This window comes from Mustela nigripes, chromosome 11, assembly GCF_022355385.1.
Source record: "Mustela nigripes isolate SB6536 chromosome 11, MUSNIG.SB6536, whole genome shotgun sequence".
Classification (NCBI taxonomy): domain Eukaryota; kingdom Metazoa; phylum Chordata; class Mammalia; order Carnivora; family Mustelidae; genus Mustela; species Mustela nigripes.
Genome location: NC_081567.1, coordinates 4,725,579 through 4,739,363, shown reverse-complemented (window position 1 = coordinate 4,739,363; position 13,785 = coordinate 4,725,579). Strand labels below are relative to the sequence as shown.

Genomic DNA, 13,785 nt, shown 5'->3' with positions numbered 1-13,785 from the left:
CCTTTCTCAGCGGGAGACCTGCTTCTCTCTCTCCCTCTGCCTGCTATTCTGCCTGCTTGTGCTCTCTCTCTGCATCAAATAAATAACTAAAATTTAAAAAATAATAAGAAGATGGTGGTTTCTGGTGGGTTCAGTCAGAAGAGCATGCAACTCTTGATCTCAGAGTCATAAGTTCAAGCCCCACACTGGGGGTAGAGAGCCTAAAGAGAAAGAAAGGTAGGCAGGAAGGAAATGAATCTGCCAAAAGGCAAGCACCCCATTGCTGATACTTAAAGGGGGAAGGGTGAATTTTGAGGAAATGTTGGGTTGCCAACGTTTATCCATAAGGACCCTGAATTCCTCGGTCTGTTTACCCAGGCCTCACTCACCCAGCATCCCAGGCCAAGGCCTTGCTCTGGGTTGTGGAACAGCTAAGAACAGCCATGTGCTTGAAAAGCACACAGGACTAAATGACATCTAATTCTCCTGTAGGTGATTAAGTTCCTAACTCAAGAATCTATCACTTTTTACCTTTATATCTAGAATCCTCAGAGCCTGAAAGGGTTTTAAGGTAAACTTTTCGTGGCTGGCTAGACTCAGTACTTGCATGTTTCCCAAGTCGAGAACCTACTTTCTGTTTCCAAAAATATCAAACTCTTGTAAGCATTATCACATTCTTTATCTTTTTTTTTTTTTCCCCTCCAGGCAGCGTTGGAGCAGACTGGAATAAAGTGAGGTAAAATACCTCCTTCTTAGTGAGTCGTGTTTCCCTTAATTATGGGTCTTTCAGTGTTGTGATTAATCTCCGTAGACTTTCATTATAGATGACGAGGAGTCATTACTTGGGTAAGGACTGGGTGAGGCGATTGGGTTGCGGTTATGTTTAGAAAGATCGCTGTGGGGGAAGGAAGGCTTGGAGGGTCGAGATGAGAGGCAGAAAGACATGCTTGGAATCTGATGCAGGTAAAACACAAGGGCCCCAGCTAAGGCGGTAGAAGTGGAGACAGACAGGGAGAAGCAGCCAGATTCAGATAGACTAAGCAGGTCAAACTGGCAAGGCAGCGTCGTTAGCATTGTTCTAGTTACTACCGCTGCATAACAAACAGCCCAAGCCTACAGGTATAAAACCACCATTTTATTAATTAATTAATTTTTTAAATTTTTTAAAAGATGTTATTTATTTATTTATTTGACAGAGAGAGACACAGCGAGAGAGGGAACACAAGCAGGGGGAGTGGGAGAGGGAGAAGCAGGCTTCCTGCCGAGCAGGGAGCTGGATATAGGGCTCGATCCCACAACTCTGGGACCATGACCTGAGCTGAAGGCAGGTGCCTAACGACTGAACCACCCAAGTGCCCTTAAACCTTAAAACCACCATTTTATTACATTGATGGATTCTGTGGGTGAAGCATGACCATTGAGCATTTGCAGGATGACTTGACCCTAGACTTGACCCAGATCCATGAGGTCTGACACTTGAGCTGGGAAGACCCAAAGGCTGGGAGGAGGGCGGGAACTGAATGCCGGGGGGCTAGAATCATGGGGAGGCACCTTCACTCACACGTTTGGCACCTGATACCGCTTTCCAGGTGGGACCTCCGCTGGGGTGGTCCGCTGGAACACCCAGGTATGGCCTCCCCACGTGGTCTGGGCTTCCCTACAGCGGAATGTCAGCCTCCTGTATGGTTTCTGGGATGACCACGCAAGGCTCCAAGTCCCAGTGTTCTGCCGACAAGGCAGGAGGTGCATAGCCTTTTATGACCCAGACTTTCAAGTCATGGAGTATCATTTATGTCACATTAGTTATAAATGGTCAAGTTTGCTCACATCCAAGTCCAAGGGGATGGGTTTACAGTTCATCTCCTGATGGGGTGACAAGGTTCTAGAAAAGCATGTAGGATAGGAGATACCATTGTGACCATCTTTGCCAAATACAATCTGCCACAAACATCAGCCACTTTTCCTCTGTGCCAAGTGCCTCATCGGGCTAAGCGCCCCAGCCTTCCTCATTTCCTCCTCTCAGTGACCATGGGACAGGTGTCATCTTCTCACTTGACAGAGGAGGAGACTAGGGCTTAGTGAGATTGAGTTTCTTGCCCAGGTGCACCAGGTGGTCTGACTCGGAAGCCCATTTTCTCTGTCTGGGGATTTCTGGGGGGGGAAGGGGCTTTGGGCAAGGACAAGTGGAGGGTCTCACATTGGAGGGTTGGGGGGGAATGGGGAAGGAGCCGACTTTGGTGGTGGCGGCAGGCGTGAAGTGACGGCTAGAGCTGGAACCCTGGGAAGCTGCCAGGACAGAGTCAGGCGTCTGGAGTGGCGGGGCCCCAAGAGCCGGAGTGGGAGCTGGAGGCAGGATGTGCAGGACAAGGGGGAGGAGAGGCTGAGCTGGGAGGTGCAGACCTTCCGTGCAGAGCCACGAGTCTGACCAAAACATGTCATCTGACATGTCTTAGCCTCATGCTAAGCGAAAGAAGCCAGACACAAAAGGCCACATAGTGTAGGATTCCGCTTATCTTTGAAATGTGCAGAGTTGGCAAACCCATAGAGATAAAAAGCAGGGTCTGTGGGGAGAAGGGAGGGAGGGAATGGATCCAGGGGTTCCTTTCCGGGTGATAAAAATGTTCTGGAACTAGACACACTGATGGTTGCCGAGCACTGCGAAGGTGCCAGATGCCACGGATGGTAAATTTTATATCGTGTGCATTTTACTACCGAGAAAACCCCCTATCGTCTTATATCCATAAAAGGGGAAATTGACAAATTGGACCTAATTAAAATGTAAAACATCTGCTCTGCAGAAGACCCTGATAACAGAATGAAAAGACAAATCGCCGACAGAGAAGTCATTTGCCAGTCCCAGAGCCAACAGAGGACTCCTATCAAGAACATGAAGAGCTGGGAAAAGGCAACAGTGAAACCCAAGCCGGCCACCTCCTTCCAGTGGGGGAGAGTGAGGAGACATGCCTGTCCGTGGCTCTTTTGCAAGAAGTCTGCGTGATTACCCAATGTTTTTGTGTGTCCCAGGGTAGAGCCTAGAAAAGCAGGCAACCATCCCTGTCTTCAAGGAACAGGATTCCATGATGTGAAGGCAGTCGGCATTATTCACGGGAACCCAAATACTGGAAGAAACCCACATGTCCATCATGAAGGAATGGATAGACCAAAAGGTGGTCCATCCCCATAGTAGAATATTATTCATCCTTAAAAGCTAAAGGCAATTCTGGCCTCCGCTACAACATGGATGAACCTTGAGGACATGATACTGAGTGAAATAAGCCAGTCACAAAAAGACAAATACATTGGCTGTTCCACCTCTAGGAGGTCCCTGGAGTGGCAGAGACGGGAAGAGACAGGAAGGAGGGGGTGGGTGCATGGGGCTGGGGCAGGGGGAGGGGAAGTGCTTGTCTGATGGGGACGGAGACTCCGTTTCGTTTACAGGTTGGAAAGTTCTGGAGATAGATAGTGGTGATGGTTGTGTAGCGTAGTTGTGTGCCCATGACCTCTGAATGCTACATTTTAAAACGGCTGAAATGGTAACTTTTATGTTAGGGATATTTCACCACGGTTTAAAACAAAACCAACAGGGGTGCCTGGGTGGCTTAATGGGTTAAGCCCCTGCCTTCAGCTCAGGTCATGATCTCAGGGTCCTGGGATCGAGCCCCACATCAGGCTCCCTACTCAGTGAGGAGCCTGCTTCCCTTCCTCTCTCTCTGCCTGCCTCTCTGCTTACTTGTGATCTCTCTGTCAGATAAATAAATAAGATATTTTTTAAGATTATTTATTTATTTATTTATCTGACAGAGAGAGATCACAAGTAGGCAGAGAGGCAAGGAGAGAGAGAGAGAGGAGGAAGCAGGATTCCTGCTGAGCAGAGAGCCCGATGCGGGACTCGATCCCAGGACCGTGAGATCATGACCTGAGCTGAAGGCAGAGGCTTTAACCCACTGAGCCACCCAGGCACCCCAATAAATAAAATCTTTTAAAAAATTAAAATAAGATAAAACAAAACCAACAAAGGCTGTGGGAAAAGGAATCTTGGGAGCAAGATGACCATATAATGGGAACAGCCAGGGCTCCCTGTTCGTACTTCTCTTGTTCTCCATTGATAAGAGGATTTTTAACTCCTCTTTGGACAAGAAATGGTGTTACTGCCGGGGGAAGGGAGCTGTCCAGAGAAATTATTTTTAAGTCACGTTTTTATCAAGATATTTTAAGTTTTTAAGTTTATATCCTTCTATTACCCACAATAAAGGAAGATGAGTGTTCTAGGTGTTCAAGAGCGAGGCCTTACTTTGCTGAAACATTTTCCCCAATTTTTCTATTAGAAATGTGTGTAGGGGCGCCTGGGTGGCTCAGTCAGTGAAGCGTCTGCCTTTGGCTCAGATCATGATCCCAGGATCCCAGGATTGAGCCCCTTGTTGAGCTCCCTGCTAAGAGGGAAGCCTGCTGCTCCCCCTACTTGTACTCACTCTCTCTCTCTGATAGATAGATAGATAGATAGATAGATAGATAGATAGAGATAGATAGATAGATAAATGAAATGTGTAATAACTGGGGCACCTGGGTGACTCAGTTGGTTAAACCTCGGCCTCTTGATTTCAGCTCAGGTCTGATCTCAGGGTCGTGAGATCAAACCCCAAGTTGGGCTCCACACTCAGCACAGAGCCTGCTTAAGTCCCTTTCTCCCTCTCCCTCTGCCCACCCCCCTGCCCGCTTTCTTTCTCTCAAATAAATAAATAAATCTTCAAAAAAAAAGTATATAAACTGAGATATAATACCATTGACCTACCTTGACAAATATGCTATATTTAAAGTGCCTAATCTGGGGCGCCTGGGTGGCTCAGTGGGTTGAAGCCTCTGCCTTCGGCTCAGGTCATGATCCCAGGGTCCTGGGATCGAACCCCACATCGGGATCCCTGCTCAGCAGGAAGCCTGTTTCCCCCTCTCTCTCTACCTGCCTCTCTGCCTACTTATGATCTCTGTCTGTCAAATGAATAAATAAATAAAATCTTTAAAAATAAATAAATAAAGTACCTAATCTTTTTTTTTAACATTTTCTTTTTCTAATTTGTTTTTTTTTTAAGATTTTATTTATTTATTTGACAGACAGAGATCACAAGTACGCAGAGAGGAGGAAGCAGGCTCCCCGTTGAGCAGAGAGCCCGATGCGGGGCTCCATCCCAGGACCCTGGGATCATGACCTGGGCCGAAGGCAGAGGCTTTAACCCACTGAGCCACCCAGGCACTCCTCTAATTTGTTTTTAATTAAAGAAGGTAACTAGGAGCAAAGAGGGAGGGAAGGCGTGAGCAGTGTGGGCTGGGCTGGGGTGTGGGAGAGGCGCTCTCAAAGAAGGAGCCCAGGGCAAAGGCTCCTGGGCCGCTGTGTGCCCACTTCTAGAAGGACGTGGAAGCCAGTGGAATGGCAGTCATCGAGCCAGGGAGAGGAGAGGAGGTCAGCAAAGAACACAGTACAGTTGACATAGCACCTGGGAGGCACTGTTGGGACTTGGACTTTTAATCCAGTCCCAAGGAGAGGCGGGAACTTTTGTGCAAATCGTCAGATCCATTTCCACAAAGCCCCAAAGCAGCAGAGCAAAGGTCTCAAAGCTCTCTTCCCAGGGCTGGTTGTAGTTTGATACCTGGAGTTGTTTTTTTTTATCCAAAGCTTAATTTACACCAGGGTAGGAGGCTCTGGAGGCAAAATCTGGGGGAGAGGCTAAGGAAACTTCGTACCTAAAAACCTAAGAGGCCAATGGTCCACATTGCTAATGTCTCACTCAAAAGCAGGAGCTCAGTAAAAATTGACAGCTGCCTTGGCTTCAAGATTCTGAAAAACCACATGCTTCAGGATGATAAATGCCAAACATAAATGAAATGAAGAATACAATGGGAACTTTCCTGCCCTTCGAGTGAATGCTTTCTTTGTGGTTCTATTTTTTATTTTTTTTTTTTAGATTTTATTTATTTATTTGACAGAGATTACAAGTAGGCAGAGAAGCAGGCAGAGAGAGAAGAAGAGAAGCAGGCTCACTGGCTGAGCAGAGAACCCAATGCAGGGCTTGATCCCAGGACCCTGAGATCATGACCTGAGCCCAAGGCAGAGGCTTAACCCACTGAGCCACCCAGGCGTCCCTTTCTTTGTGGTTCTAAAGTCCTGTGTGTATAACTGGACAATTGTGCAGATGTTTGAAAGCCCAAAGCAGGTCTCTACCAGGTGATGGGTAAAGATGTCCACCATTTATCATGAAATGAAGCCAAAGCAAGTTTTAGGGGCACTTCGGGAGCTCAGTTGGTTAAGCATCTGCCTTTGGCTCAGGTCATGATTCCAGGGTCATGGAATTGAGCCCCCCCCCCACCCCGGTTGGGCTCCCTGCTCAGCGGGGAGCCTGCTTCTCCCTCCCCCACTGCCTGCTGTTCCCTCTGCTTGTGCTCTCTTGCTGTCTCTTTCTCTCTTAAATAAATAAACAAAATATTTCTTAAAAAAAATAAACAAAAGCAAGTTTTAAACAGTTCACATGCCATCCCCCTTTGGCTAAAATAAAAAGTATCAACACAAGTATGTCTATAGTATATGCATAAGAAAAAAACCCTCTGATGATCAGTTGATACAATCAGATCTGTACTAGGATGAGAGAGAACTTTCACGGTCTGTATTATATATTTCCGAGATGCTGGGATTTTAAAATAATGAGCATGTATTACCTCTGTCATCAGAAAAAGCATTAAAGATAATTTTAGTGGAATATCTAGAACACATAACTATCTGTCCAAATTCAACAGTAAAAGAGCAATCTAGGGGCCCCTGGATGGCTCAGTCAGCTAAGCCTCTGTGTTCTGCTCAGGTCATGATCTCAGGGTCCCGGGACTGAGTCCCACATGGGGTGGGGGGGTGGGGGGGAGTCCCTGCTCAGCGGGAAGACTGCTTCTCCCTTTGTTCTTCACTCCACTTGCACTTTCTCTTTCTCTCACTCTCTCTTGCTCTCTCTCTCTCAACTAATAAATAAAAATCTTAAAAAAAAAAAAAGGAAAGAAAAGAAAAAGACAACACAAGGGACCCTTGCAGTGAGAGAACAATTCTATATCTTAATTGTAATGGTGTGTATATGAATCTACATGTGTGATAAAGCTACACTGACCTACATACATAGGTGCACGCACGCACACACACACACACGAATGAGTAAAACTGGTGAAATCTAGATCAGTTCTAGATTATGTCAACGTTGATTCCAATTATTTCAAGAATAATTCCAATTATTCTACTAATAATATACATACATGTAATATACATGTTACATATTATAGGTACACACGTAATTATATTATATCTAATAATATATAAGGTACCAATAGTAATGCAAGATGCTTCCCTTGGTCCCAGCTGGATGAAGGGCATAGGGGACCTCCCTATACATTTTGTTATAACTTCCTGTTATAATCTATAATTATTTTTTTTTCAGTTCAAAAAAATCACATGGGAGCAGCTATAAAGTCTGTCTTGGTTAACAAAACTTAATTTCAACAAAAAAATTTTTTTTAAGATTTTATTTATTTGACACAGAGAGAGAAAGATCAAAAATAGGCAGAGAGGCAGGCAAAGGGAGAAGCAGGCTCCCTGCTGAGCAGAGAGCCCGACGTGGAGCTCGATCCCAGGACCCTGGGATCATGACCCGACCCAAAGGTAGATGCTTCACTGATGGAGCCGCCCAGGCACCCCTAGTGGATTATTTTAAACATATCTTTCAACTTGGTATATCAAAAAAAGTTCCATCATCCAATCTGATAGATTTTTACTGGCTAACTCAGGATATCTGTTTCACAAAGTTTTATCTACAAATCACCTTAAGGCACGCAAAGATGCAGATCCAGACTTTCTAAATTGGGCTATCTTGGCCATCTGCGTGGCTATTACGTATTTCCAGGGACTCTTATGACCAGTCTAGCTCGAGAACCACTGGTACACACAGTTTATGCAACAGAAATCAGAGAAAGTTCCAAAAAAAACAAATATTCTGCATGGCTGAGAATAAAATACTAAGGAGTTGACTGAGTAACAATGGTCTTATTTTCTGATGTTAAAAAAGAGCACAACGTTTTCCAAATGTCAGATTTAAAAATGAATCCTAGGAGAATAAAAATCCCTGAAGGATATTAATTGATTAACTCCAGATCTAGGAACTTCAGTGAAATTCATGTGCATTCATTGAATGTCATGTCTGACAACCGCTCTGCCCCATAAATAAGAAAACGTTGTAAGATTGTGGATTCTGGCTAGTGTCTACCATCACAGCATGGTCCCAAGAGCCAGTTGGGCCCATCAAGAAAGAGCCCACATGTCCATCAACTAAATGGGTAAACAAATTGCCGTATGTCTACTAATATGTCCAAGGAATATTACTCAGTAATAAAAAAGAATGGAGTATCAATACGTATTACAATGTAGATGGACCTTGAAAACATGGCAAATGAAAGATGCCTATCATAGAAGGTCACATGGCCTATGATTCTGTGTATACAAAATATCCAGAATAAGCAACCCCATGGGGAGTAAGGAATAAAAGGCAACTGCTTAATGGGTCCAAGTTTCCTTTAGGGTGATGAAAATGTTTTGGAAATCGAGGTCGGGTTTGCACAACACTGTGGATGTTTTAAATTACACCTGAATTGTTCACTTTAAAATAGTCAATTTGGGGCACCTGGGTGGCTCAGTGGGTTAAGCCTCTGCCTTCGGCTCAGGTCATGATCTCAGGGTCCTGGGATCGAGTCCCGCATCAGGCTCTCTGCTCAGCAGGGAGACTGCTTCCCCCCCCCACTTCTGCCTGCCTCTCTGCCTACTTGTGATCTCTCTCTCCGTCAAATAAATAAATAAATAAAATAGGTAATTTGTGTTGTGTAAGTTTCATCTCGATAAGAAATTTTTACTAACAACATATGGAAATACAATTTGGTAAGCAAATTAACCTGAGTATTGTGATCAGTTGAAAAGATGCTTTGTGAGCAGGAGGAAAAAAATTTTTGTTTAAGGAAGACATATGCTTGTGTCTTGATCCTCTTCAACTGACATTAAACAAACAACTTTAGCCCTAAACAATTCCATCAGACACCAAGGCTCAGTTTAAACTAATGTCTTCCAGCTTCTAGTTTTATTTGACACGCAAAACGGAAACAGTAACAAATTGATCGAACTGATAGGTTATTAAAAGTTGAGTCCTGTTTGATAAGGTAGCTGGTCAAATCAGGAAAGCAGAGGGACCCCAAACTCTCGCAAGCGGGAAGCTTGGATATATAATAACTTGGCCAAAGGGGACGCCTGGGTGGCTCGGTGGGTCAAGCGTCTGACTTCGGCTCAGGTCATGATCTTGGGGTCCTGAAATGAAGCCCCAGGCTGGGCTCCCAGCTCAGCAGGGAGTCTGCGCCCCCCTTCCCCCCCCCCCCCCCCCCCCCCCCCACTTGTGTGCTCCCACGTTCTCTCTCAAATGAAAAAATAAAAGATCTAAAAAAAAAAAAAAAAGGGAACACAAGTGCCATGTGAAGTAGTTTTCAGGTTTCCCAACACACCTCCCAAGTTACTGTTCCAATAAATTCAGTAGACCTTCCTTAAACCCATTTGGAGTTGTCCCTGATCTTCAACACCACTGCTGGCCATGGTTCAGAAGGGATGGGGCTGGGCCACTCGCCCAGGCTGCCTAATGGGAGAACCCACACACTCAGGCCAGTAGGCACTCAGATGTTCTTAGTCGACCAGCTACGTAAGCTTTTTATTTTCACCTTTTAAATCTTTCTAGACAGAACGTACATATTGCACATAGTTCCTTCTGTGGAACTTTCTCTTTAACCACCAACACTGGTGACCATACCAATAACCTGATCTTTAAAAGAGATCTTAAGATCTTAAAGATCTGAACTTTAGCCATAACAACCCTTCCTGGTTCCCCCATGGTACATATACAATATTTAGGACACATCTGCACTTAAAATCAGCAACTACAAATCCAAAAATTAGTTGTTGTTGTTGTTTTTATAATAAGCTCCACACCCAACCTGGGGCTTGAACCCAAGACCCGGAGACTAAGAGTCACATACATGCTCCACCGACTGAACCAGCCAGGTGCCCCAGTTTTTAATTTTAATTTTAACCATATTCCTAGCTAGAAAGTTAAAAAAAAAAAAGTAATCTTAACATGATTAGACCTAGCTATTCTTTTAAACTATTATTAAGTAGTATTTAAATGAACTTAAGCCCTCAAGGAGACAACGACTCTACTCCCAATTCCATCCGCCATTTGTTGGGCGTCTACCTTGTGCAAACACAGGACAAAGCACTTGGCATGCTTTATGCACAAGATTCTCCCTAACACCCCTCACAGTGTAGACATTAAGACCTTTTATAAAGAAGGTGGGGCTCCTGGGGGCTTAGTTGCTGGAGCATCCAACTCTTGGTTTGTTGGCTCATGTCACGATCTCAGGGTCATGAGATCTGAGCTCCACGTTGGGCTCCACACTCAGCCCAGTCTGCTTGGGATTCTCTCCCTCTCCCTCTGCCCTTCTCCCCACTTGAGCACGCCCTCTCCCTCTTTCTGTCCCTAAAATAAATAAATAAACTCTTAAAAAAAAAGAGAGAGAGAAGAAGAAGAGGAAGAAGAAGAAGGTAACTGAGGGTCAGAGGTTACATGCCTCGCCAAGGTCACATGGCAAAGTGGTGGAAGTGGGATTCAAACCCGGTCTGAATGTCTGACCCCAAATTCTTACTACTGAGCTAGGGAGCTCACTGGCAGCTAATGGTGATGGTTATGGGGTGGGGGGGGGCGGTGTAAAAAACACAAAACATACAATTTATCATTCTGACGAGTTCTAAGTTTCCAGTTCAGGGACTTTAAGCACATTCATTCAGGTGGGCAACCATCACCATCCCCCATCTCCAGAACTTTCTCATCTTCTTCTTTTTTTTTTTTTAATTAATTTATTGGACAGACAGAGATCACAAGTAGGCAGACAGGCAAGCAGAGAGAGAGAGAGAGAGGAGGAGGAAGCAGGCTCCCTCCCCAGCAGAGAGACCAATGCGGTACTCGATCCCAGGACCCTGAGATCATGACCTGAGCCGAAGGCAGAGGCTTAACCCACTGAGCCACCCAGGCGCCCTAGAACTTTCTCATCTTCTGAAACTGCAACTCTGTCCCCATTAAACACTCACCCCTACCTTTCCCCCAGCACCTGGTGCCCACCTTCTACTTAGTCTCTAGGACTTTGACTACTCTAGGTCTCTTACCAAAATAGAATCATACAATATCGGTCCTTTTGTGTCTGGCTTATTTCACCTAGCATTTTTTTTTCCCAAAGCTGTTTTAAGTTAAAAAGCAACCTCCACCACTTCCCAAATGGAAATATTCTGTGTACCTACAGTTTTGGAAGGCAAAGCCTGCTTCTGGGCCTGTGGCTGCCAGGGTTGAGGGGGGCTGAGACTTGTACGCCCCCCACCACACACACACAGCTGTAGAGAAAGCTTCACGACCTACTGATTTCCACACATGCAGAAACCAATTAAATGCACTGAGATAAACCAGGGATGCCCAGGCTGACCCGAAGGAAGTTAACACGCTTGCTTGCTTGCTTGCTTTCTTTCTTTCTTTTTCTTGCTTTCTTCCTTCCTTCTCTTCTGCTTAGGCTAAACAGGATTTATTTCATTCGTATGAGAACCCTCTCACAACAGGTTTATTCAATTCTCCCAAAAATGGTAGCATTCTTTTAAATTATTCTCTTTTTTAAAAAAGATTTTTATTCATTTATTTGACAGAGAGATCACAAGTAGGCAGAGAGGCAGGCAGAAAGAGGGGGAAGCAGACTCCCTGCTGAGCAGAGAGCCTGATGCGGGGCTCGATCCCAGGACCCCCAGATCACGACCTGAGCTGAAGGCAGAGGCTTAACCCACTGAGCCACCCAGACGTCCCAATAAATAAAATATTAAAAAAAAAAAAACCCAAAACCAAAATGCTGTTTGGTTCAATAGGTGTGAAATAAATTCTGTAAAAGTGGAATGCAGAAGTTGGCCATGTAGAATTGTTGGTGCATGTGTTGAAACTTACAGCTTCACTGGGGTGGGGTCACACTCTGCTGGTTTACTCTCCGATGGCTGCTTTTAGGGGTTTGGTAAGAACAAGCTTATTGCACTGGCTTTTGCTTGGAAATGTGAAGAATATGCTAATCTTTTCTCATGGTCGTATGTGGAATAATAAAGTTAACGAGGTAGGGCCCACATTTTTAGGTTGAATCCAATATTCCATTTATGAAACTGCTATTTCTAAAAGAATAGTTTGGGGCGCCTGGGATGGAGCCCGCATTGCGCTCTCTGCTCAGCAAAGACTTTTTTAAAAAAAGATTTTTATTCATTTATTTGACAGAGAGATCACAAGTAGGCAGAGAGGCAGGCAGAGAGGTCGGGGACAGAAGGACTGTCTCTTCTGTATGCTTCCCCTGCCCCCGCCCGGCCGGAGAACCACCAGTGGTCTGCTTGAACTTGGGACACTTCCCAAGGTCACGTTCTCTGGGCCTGTAGATGTCAGCCCCCGCATCTCACTGTGCTCATGGACTGGTTTGGTGATCCCCTGGGTGTCAGGATTCCTCCCAATAGCTTTATGGAATGGATCGTGAGGAAAACCTCAAAGAATTTGTACGTGAACTCTTCGCCAACCCAGTAAGAGCTCAAGACTGTCTGAGTCCCATTGTGACATCCAGCTCGCTCCTCGGCAACAGACTGAAGGCTTCAGGCATTTGAGCTGGTGAACACCAGGATGGACAGGCTGGCCGCAGCTCTCGCCCTTAGGCACTGGGTGGCCACCACATCTCACCAGGATCTTATACAGGATATAACCTGGCTTGCCCTTGTGCCCCGGTCTGCATGCTTTATCAGGCCGGGTTGTGTGCGGGGTGGGGGGGGGGGTGCTGTGAAGGGCAGAGAGCTGGTGGTCCTCCCAGCCTTGTACCCCAAGAAGAAGGCACATTACACCAACTGCGTCTTCCTCCGTAGCTCCTGGACCAACTTGGAACCACCCATCTGGGCTTAACTTTGCGCTGCTGGCTGCCCCCCGATTCAAAGCAAAGACCTTTTCTTCCCAGTAGAATGACTGCTTTGACTTAAATTTTTGGAGATGGGTTTTTGGGCCAGGTGTATAGTGTTTATCACGGACGAAGGTAAGCTTCCTGGTTTTAAACAAAAGAAATTTTGGTTCCGGTAAGGACTTCACTATCCGCAGACTTCTACAGCAACCCTCGGCTTTTCTACTTTCTTCCTTTCACCCCGGAGAGGTTCTTTGAACAGAAGAAATGCCTGCATTTCGCCAGATTCAAGCTATTTAACGAGAGGCTATTTTTGCTAATCTTTTGGATTAGTTTTTCTAACTGCCGGAGGAACGGCGCCTTAAAAAGGAAATGTTTCTGCCCTAGAACTTATACTCACTCCGTTTAAAATAGTCATGATCAGTTAAAAAAAATAATGTCATGCAAGTACCCAAAAGATTTACCACAAAACTGGTCCAGCCGGCTAAAAATAACCTCTAAACAAATAAAACCTGGGTGAGACCCCACGGAAGAAACCAGAGCCAACAGATCCCACAGAAGTAAGGACCTCTGGGCTGAAGGACAGACCAGCTCTTGGCTGAATTTGATCTGGTTCAAGAATCAAAAGCAGAGGCAGGATACCAAAAGCTAAGGCAACGAAAGCAAAAATAGACTACATCACGCTAAAAATGTTCTGTACAGCAAAGAAAACGACCAGCAAAATGAAAAGGCCACCTATGGAATATGGGGGAAAAA

General features: G+C 45.3%; 1 pseudogene; it reads right to left on the bottom strand.

The window, feature by feature from the left end:
- Positions 1 to 9,576: 9,576 nt before the first annotated feature.
- On the bottom strand, positions 9,577 to 13,027 carry LOC132027272 (large ribosomal subunit protein eL15-like; annotated as a pseudogene).
- Positions 13,028 to 13,785: the final 758 nt, after the last annotated feature.